This window comes from Lagenorhynchus albirostris, chromosome 14 (assembly GCF_949774975.1).
Source record: "Lagenorhynchus albirostris chromosome 14, mLagAlb1.1, whole genome shotgun sequence".
Taxonomy (NCBI): domain Eukaryota; kingdom Metazoa; phylum Chordata; class Mammalia; order Artiodactyla; family Delphinidae; genus Lagenorhynchus; species Lagenorhynchus albirostris.
This window is the reverse complement of record NC_083108.1, coordinates 13,695,703-13,704,596: the sequence shown is the minus strand read 5'-3', so window position 1 is coordinate 13,704,596 and position 8,894 is coordinate 13,695,703.

Sequence of the window (8,894 nt, the reverse complement as noted above, 5' to 3'; positions counted from 1 at the left end):
ATTTCCTATGATTACACTTAATATGGTGTACGTGGAATAGTCAAGATCGTAGAGACAGAAAGTAGAATGGTAGTTACCAGGGACTGAGAGGGCCTGGAAATGGAGAGTTATTGCTTAATGGATACAGAGTTAATATATGGTATGATGAAAAGGTTCTAGAACTAGTTACTGGTGATGGCTGCAAAACATTGTAAATATACCTAATGTCACAGAATTTACACTTAAAATGGTTGAAATGGTAAATTTTATGTATATTTTATCACAATAAAAAAAATGAGCTGGGCCTGAGAAACCCTCACAGCTCCATTGGGTTCTAACTCTCTAATTTCTCTGAGTATGGTAATTGCTGCTATGATGAAATTATTTTTGCTTGATTAACTATAAATATTAATGTGCAAATTCTAATAGGAAAAAAAGGAAACTGTAACCACCCACCAAGTTGACCTCAGCCTTAAAGGGAAGAGTGTGAAAAGAGTCAGCTGACTGAGGCAAAATGATTCTTATTCTCAGAAACCACAGCTGGCAGGGAGCTCTTCATTTATTCATTTATTGACTGTGAAAACTATGGCTAAACATCTGAGGTGCAACTTCTCATCCAGGAAGTCCAATTATATGTTGTGAAGCAATGAATAAAGTGAAGCAATGCTTTTTGTTGGCGGGGGCGGGGGGCGGACAGGGGAGACGGCGGGGAATGATAGTGAGGGAACCGAGTTTTAAATGGCTTCTGGGAAGTCAGCAGATCTTGGAGAATGAGACTCACAGACTGAAACACTAAGGATGCCACCAAACTGCCACCTCGGATCTAGGGAATGAAGTGGCTGTTTTATTTTGAAGGAAATTTTAGGAGACAGTAGAAATGAGGGCCCGGGAACCATAGCACCTGAGGTTTTTACCACCCAGATAATGTAGGCGACTAGCTCCTTGGAAGATTTATTTGACACTGAATATTTCACAAGTCTCATTTCAAAACCTAAGTGTGTTAAGGTCACGATTTTGGGAAATGTCACACCTCTCCTCCTCCGCTGAAAGCAAGTTTAGAAGAGGCGGTTATTGGAAGTAAAATGGGCCACAGAGGGAGAGGAAAGTGGAAAATGCAAACTACTGACAACATTCCATACAGAGTAAGCCCTGCCCAAACGGAAAATCGTTTGCAAAATTTATAGTAAACACACCACATCAGAAATCTTTGCTTCTTGCCGGATGCTTATGCCCTAAATCACCTCTGCTAAATTGTTTTTATTCCAGCTCCCTATTGAAAGATTAAATTCTAAGAAGAGGTTTTCTCCTAAATGAGTCATGTTAATTGGCCTGGTCTGAAAGTAGGGGGGACGCCTGCATTGATTAACAGCCTTATCTGTGGAGAGCAGCCTTTCAGGACAGCAGGCAGATTTGTCGTCTGTCTGTTTGCAGTGTCAGCTGGGTACACCTTTAATCGAGGTGTAAATTTATTTCCAATTCATCATTACCCTCAGGACATAGCCCTTTGAGTCTCAGCTTTATGTATGGACCTCTAATCAAACACCCAATGGGTGGGACCCAGCTTTTGTCAAATGTCCCCACAAGGCTTTGAAAACCAAGTTCAAGTTCACTCAACAGGAAATGTTGAATCAGTGCTCCACCTACTTCTATAGGTTAAAGCTTCTACTTAGATTTTGAGTATTCCTTCTTCTTGCTAGCTCATTGATGCATTTGAAAATATTTTTTTAATAGTTTCAGAGGCAGAGTCATTATGGTACCAAGTCCAGCACACCGCCAGAAATGGAAAAGTTCCTTTAATTTTTACAGGTTTCCAAAGAAGTGGAATTAATTTGACAATGTTCACCCATGTATCTCATAAAATAATTTGTAAGACTTTGCCTTAGTAACTTCAGGCTGCTATAGCAGAATACCATAGGCTTGGTAACTTAAACAACAGAAATTTATTTCTCACGATTCAGAAGGCTGGGAAGTCCAAGATCAAGGCAACAGCAGATTCTGTGTCTGGTGAGGGCCTGCTTCCTGGTTTGCAGATGGCCACTTCTTGCTGTGTCCTCCCTCACATGGCAGAAAGCAGAGAAAGATAACCTCTCCTATGTCTCTTCAATAAGAACACTAATCCCATTCATGAGGGCTCCATCCTCATGACCTAATAATCTCCCAAAGGCCCCACCTCCTAATACCATCACATTGGGGATTAGGGCTTCAATGGATGGATTTTGGGGGGCATAAACATTTAGTCCATAGCAATCTTATTGTTTTCTCGTGACCTTTATATGGTTTGATCTCAAGCAGCTGCATGTGTAGCTCTAAATCAAGAAGATGCAAAAGGTGAAAGAGAGTTCAATTGTGCTTTTTGTCATCTTGAGTAAACTTTTAATAAGACATCCCCCCTATTCCTCAGCCTCGCCCCCCATCCATCCCCACACAGAGGAACTATTAAGATATTTTCAGACATCCTAATGTAGATGGAATGACTTTGAATTTCATTGCTTTGTGAGAGATGAATCTATCTACAAAAATATAAAAAATACTAATCTAAACACCTTTTTTTCCCCTGCTTCCCAGCCCCACTAGTCTAAACATCTTTAGACAGCTTTTCAAGAAGTCTGGCTGACTAAATCATCCTCATAAAGCCCCTTTAGGTTATGGAATCATGGAGGTTTAGAGTTGGAGGTTGTTGCTTCAACATCTCATTCAATAGCTAAGGAAGTTGAGGTCCCAATACCTCAGCTGGGACTAAATTTGCACCTTGTACATTGCCTTGCTCATAGGAAGCAACTTGGTTTGATTCAAGTGACCTGAACCCCAGTCCCAATCTCTTTCCTCCACACCCCACTGCGAATATTCATACAACCCAGGACTTGTCTCTGAAGCTATAAGGGCTTTGGAATACAAACATCCCCCAGAGAAACTTCTTGCCATAACCTAATAAGACACATAGAAATATTGTTAATTTATGCTTTAGAGTGAATTTCAGCTTCTATTTTAGCTCACATCTCTGATTTGGCCACTCATAATTTTTATGTGCTATTTACTTACTTTATAGCCCATTGAGAGCCTGTTGTATAATGTGCACCGGGCATTTATGACCAATTCATAGGCATTACTATTTTAATTAATTGAAGAGGTTAATAGTTTTGTATATTTGATTTTATGGCACATATTTTGCATATCCATTATTTATTTGATATTGCATTCTGGATCAGAGATGGAACCCCTAATTATAACGTGGTTCCCGAGGGAAAAGATAACTTGCTTTATGATAATTACTTTACGACAACAATTTCTAGAAATGAATTATGGTCTACATATAATTTGTAACATCAAGTTTATGAGTAATGGGATTAGAACACGTGGCCTGTGTGCTATAATTTGAGAGGCAGTGTCAATAGCAGCAGGATCTTGACAATTTTCCATGGGATAACCAAGATTTTGTGATAATTTGGTGGAGGAGAGGGGATTGGTTGTAAATAAAGCATTTAAAGAAAGAGTGCATATTATTAACTAGTGTGATATAAAATTGTCTCATCCCACTAATAAAGAGCACTGAATTTGTTATTTTATAGCAGGCTATCTGTCTCCTAGGGAATACAATTATTGGTAATATTTTTAATGGGAGAAAGTAGAATGGTGTGGTTGCAGGAGCTAGAGGGAGGGGGAAGGAGGGTGTTATGGTTTAATAAGAAGAGTTTCAGTTTTGCAAGATGAAAAGAGTTCTGGACATGGATGGTGGTGACGGTTGCACAACAATGTGAATGTACTTACTGCCACTGAGCTGTATATTTAAAAATTGTTAAAATGGTAATTTTTATATTAAGTGTATTTCACTACAATTATTATTATTATTTTATTTTATTTATTTTTTATTTTTCTTTTTTGTGGTACGTGGGCCTCTCACTGTTGTGGCCTCTCCCATTGTGGAGCACAGGCTCCGGACGCGCAGGCCCAGCAGCCATGGCTCATGGGCCCAGCCGCTCCACGGCATGTGGGATCTTCCCGGGCCGGACCACGACCCCGTGTCCCCTGCACCGGCAGGCAGACTCTCAACCACTGCGCCTCCAGGGAAGCCCGTCACTACAATTATTTTTAAAGGGGGAAAAAAAAGATGATGTGACCTTAGTCCAAGGCTCTGAATCCTAACATCTCCAGTCTTCTCAGGACTTTAACTCCATTCATCATCCTGTCTCTTTCTCTCTGGGACTTTCAAGGGCTTTTTTTTTTTTCCTTCTCTCTCTCTGTCTCTCTGTCTCTCACCACTTTCCAACCAGTATTATTCAATATTATTCAAATAAGTGTATTATTTGTGCACTTTGTAGAAGCTATTTTTTCATTCCCCAACCACTATCTTCAGACTTGCATCCTCTCCACTCAGTCAACAATCATCCCTTCTCCTAAAGTGCAATGCATGCTTTTTAGTTCTTACCTGGCTGGACCACTGAGCAGCCATTTATCCTACCAATCTCCTCCTCTTCCTTTAAATTGTTTCCATCCCTCTTGTGTCACACCAGACTCATCTGCTACCTCAAGGTCTCACTCCCCTCCCGCCTCTTCAAGCTCCTTTGTAGCCATTCTTCCTGTATGCATAAGAGCCGGACCCCCGAACCCCAGTTCCATCCTGGGTACTTTTTTATTCTCACTTTGTACACTTTCTGAGTGATTGCATCCATGCTGGCCTTTCTCATCATATGCTGATGATGCCTAAGTCCACGTCTGCAGTAGAGATTTCACTCCAGAACTTTACACCCATAATTCCTGGCCGTCTGGACCTCTCCACTTGGATGTCCCATATACATTTCAAACTCAATGTTTTTAAATTTGAACTCATTTTGGCCCCTCTCCACCACACACATACAAATTCCTCCTCCAATATGCCATGGGTTGAAATGGCAGAATTACCATTAAATAACCCAACCAGAAAGTTCACATCATCTTTCACTTCTCTCGCTCTCTCATGTCCATTTCTCAACAGTTATAATCAGGTCCATTTCACCTATCCAGGGAAATTAGAAAATCCCCAGGTAGACTGGTGCCCTGAGAAGAAACTTCCTAAAGCTCTGCCCATCTGGGGGGTCATCGATACGTTTAATAGTGTGCCAGAAAGACATCTCTTAATGGTGGTCTGATCTGTGTATCTGGAGAAAGGATTTGAATCTTCAAATGAATTGACAATCATTGGTAATAGGTATTTCACAAGGATGTAGTAATCCCCGTGCCGAGGATGCTCTCTACAGTCTGCTTTTGAAGCATTTGAATTGTATTTGTTGTAAAAAGTGTCTATTCAGTATCGGCAAGCATGATAAGTTACTTTTAGAAGCCCTGGGAACAACAATCTCTTGCTAGATTATAAGGCATCAGTTCTAAAGCCCCAAGATCCTGACATGTAGGAAGGAGGCAGTCAGCTGACGTTTGCCAGGAAGGGCTGGTTGAGGAGTCCTTGGCTCCCCCTCTGAAGCCTGCTGGAGATTTTCAGAGCTCCTTCGAAGTTCAAACACTTGGCTCACTCACTTCCTGTGGGAAGTTGCATCATCCTACCTGTTAAGACCCTCCTTCCTACACTGCTTGGAGCGAAGAAGGCATCTAGGGGGTGATGGCAATAGAACTCATGAAAGTGAAACAACACTGTCGACTACTGAGTAATCTGTGCTGTGACTGAAACCTCTTAAAGGGTGTTGGAGATTGAATTGTTTCCCCCCAAAAGATGTGTTTCTAGGATCCATGCCTGTGAACGTAACCTGATTTGGAAATAGGTCTTCAAAGATGTCATCAAATTAAGATGAGGCCATTGCATTAGGTCCTAATCCAAGGACTGGTGTCCTGATAAGAAGAGAGAAATTTGGACACAGAGAGACACAGGGAAGAAGGCCATGTGAAGACGGACGCAGAGATTGGAGTGATGTGTCTACAGGGAACGCCAGGGATTGCTGTCAGCCATCAGAAGCTACAAGGGAAACAGGAAACAGATTCTTCCCTAAAACCTCAAAGGGAGTCTTGATTTCAGACTTCTAACCTCCAGAGCTGTGAGAGAATAAAGTTCTGTTGTTTTAAACCCCCAGTTTGTGGTACTTTGTAGCAGCAGGCTTAGGAAATGAAAACGCTGGGAAATCCCTGGATGGGACAGACACAGGTGCCAAAAGGGAGGCCTCCAAGACCTCCACCACAGGTGTAAATGGCAGCAGAACCAATACACAGTATGTTAAATAGCTCTCAGGTCCACCCACTTCTGTGAACTAGGCCATCATGCCCCCTTGGCTGGATTCCAGAATGGCCTCCTGACCAGTCTCCCTGCTCTATTCTTACACCAGTGCATCAGGGAAACCCTGACAGAATTGCTGCATTTATTGAGAACTGTGTCCTTGACAATGTCTGAAGAGTTCACATAGTATGTGCAAGTGCAGGCAGAATCCTAATGAGGATCTTAATCCTCTATCATGTTAATCTTGATCACAGTCCTTTGTGATGTGTTGTACTATAAACCTCATTTGGGAGCGTGGGGACACTCCAGCCCAGGGAAGCTGAGTAATTAGCCTGAGGTCACACAGCTAGAAATTGAACTCAGGTCTAGCTGTCTCTTTATACTCTATACTGTATTGCCTGGGGGGAAACCACGGTTCAAGGCTCAAAGGAGCAAGCAGAGCCCCTAAAAAAGACAGAGCACCCACCTGGAACAGTCCTTTGAAACCGGGAAGAAGAGGCATCATCTTTTTCAGTGGAGACACTGAAATCTGAGATTTGCTTTAGGTTCCCGATGCAAGTCAGAACTTGGACCAGAAACACCAATTTCTACACTTTCTCTTCCCCCGCCAACCCCCTGGCCTCCCCCCAGCCTCTCTTCACCCACCACCCCACTTCCATCCCCAGCCCCGCCCCGCCGCTTGCTGGCTCGATAGCCCGCGTGTTATCAGTAACTTTCCCAAGAGTGCAGGGAGAGTTAATGTTTATAAAGTGCTCTGAAAGCCCCTGATAAAAGACGTTAAACGGTATTAACAGAACACATTCTACAGGCCCTGCGTTTCGCTCGGCTTGATTGATACGTGTCCCTCTTGCAGAAGGTGGACTCTGCTTCCGATGAACTGAGCTCATTAATTAGGATCCTGCCTGCAGTTTATTGTGAAGGATGCTTGGTTATTAACGTAATTAGGATCCTCAGCCACCACTATCTCACTGTACACATGTCAGGGGAGGGGGACTGTCTCCTTGAACCCATTGTGCTCATAGTTGCTAAATTCAAGCCCATTATCTTGTACCAACAGGCATCTGAGACTCTAATATTATAAAAAAAGGAGATCGCTGATTTCAACCGTGCTTTCCTTAGACGATTGGCATGTAAGCACAACAGTGATAAATGCATCACTTAGTAGTGCTTCCCCATTTCCAGACATGAGCTCAATTCTGGACCTGTAACATCTCTCTACAGCATTTCCACTCAACATCTCATAGACATTTTAAAGCAAAATCAAGTTTCTTTACCCATTTGCGATCAAGGGACTCTTTGCATTAGCCAGAAAACTGCAGTACTTTTAAGGCAATTCCTTACAAAACTGGTCGCATGTTAGAAACCTCTAGGGAACTTTTAAAAACTCCAGGTACCCAGGCCCCAGCCTCAGAAATTCTGAATCATTTGGTCTGGGGACCACACATAAGTACATCAGTATTTGTGTGTGTGTGTGTGTGTGTGTTGTTTCTTTCTTTCTTTCAATCAATAGACTTTATTTTATTTATTTATTTATTTTGCGATACGCGGGCCTCTCACTGTTGTGGCCTCTCCCGCTGCAGAGCACAGGCTCCGGACGCGCAGGCTCAGCGGCCACCATGGCTCACGGGCCCAGCCGCTCCACGGCATGTGGGATCTTCCCGGACCGGGGCACGAACCCGTGTCCCCTGCATCGGCAGGCGGACTCTCAACCACTGCGCCACCAGGGAAGCCCTAGACTTTATTTTTTTAAGAGTAATTTTAGGTTTACAGAAAAACTGAGCAGAGTCCAGAGTCCCCATATACCCATACCCATAAACCATATAGAATGTTTTTCAATGCCTGGAGTGATGCAGATGTGCGGGCAGGGCTAAGGATTCAGTTGTAGTGCTATCATTGCCTACACAGCTGGAATTCAACAGCCTTTTAAAAACTAATTTCTGATTAAACCACAACCCAAACACTTCTGGGTTTTCTCAATACCTTTCCTTAATGTAACAGCCCAAGCTTGAGAATGTGCTTGGCATTCACGCAGATGAAAATGACTCCACTCACCACTGTGGTTTATGCTTTCAGATTGCATAACAAATGGCCTTATCAGTTATTACAGGTCTTGGAGGACTCTCTTCCTTGTTAGATTAAAAGAAGTATAAAGAGATAATACAATAGAGATAACACAGTGGACAATCTAGAACTCTTTGAAAATGGTTGATGATTTGAAGAACTGAAGGAAAATTAACATATTACTTCTAAAAAGAAGTTATTTAAATATTTTAACATTAGTAGTCTTACTGGAAAGATAATTAAGTAGAGTGAAGGCAACAATCCATTTGATAGAGAATAAAAAATATGAAAAAATGTTTTACACTATCCAAAAGGCAGCTACGCACTTAATCAAGTCTTTTGGGTCCATATTCATTCATTCATCCATTCATTAAAAAAAAATTTATTGAGCACCTACTAAGTTCCAGGTTCTAGGTGCTGTGGATAAATAATGAACCAAACAGGAATAGAATTGCTGATGGCATATTAGAATATATACTCTTCCACTTGCAAAAGTATTGTTGAAAATGTCTAATTATCCAGCTGTTGGATACTTTTGGAAATGTGAAATATGTAAATTCTAAACATTATTAATATTGACATCACTATGGCCTTTAATCACACTAACATCAAGATACAAAGGAAACTCTAAATTATGAAATACGCTTGTTGAATTTTGACT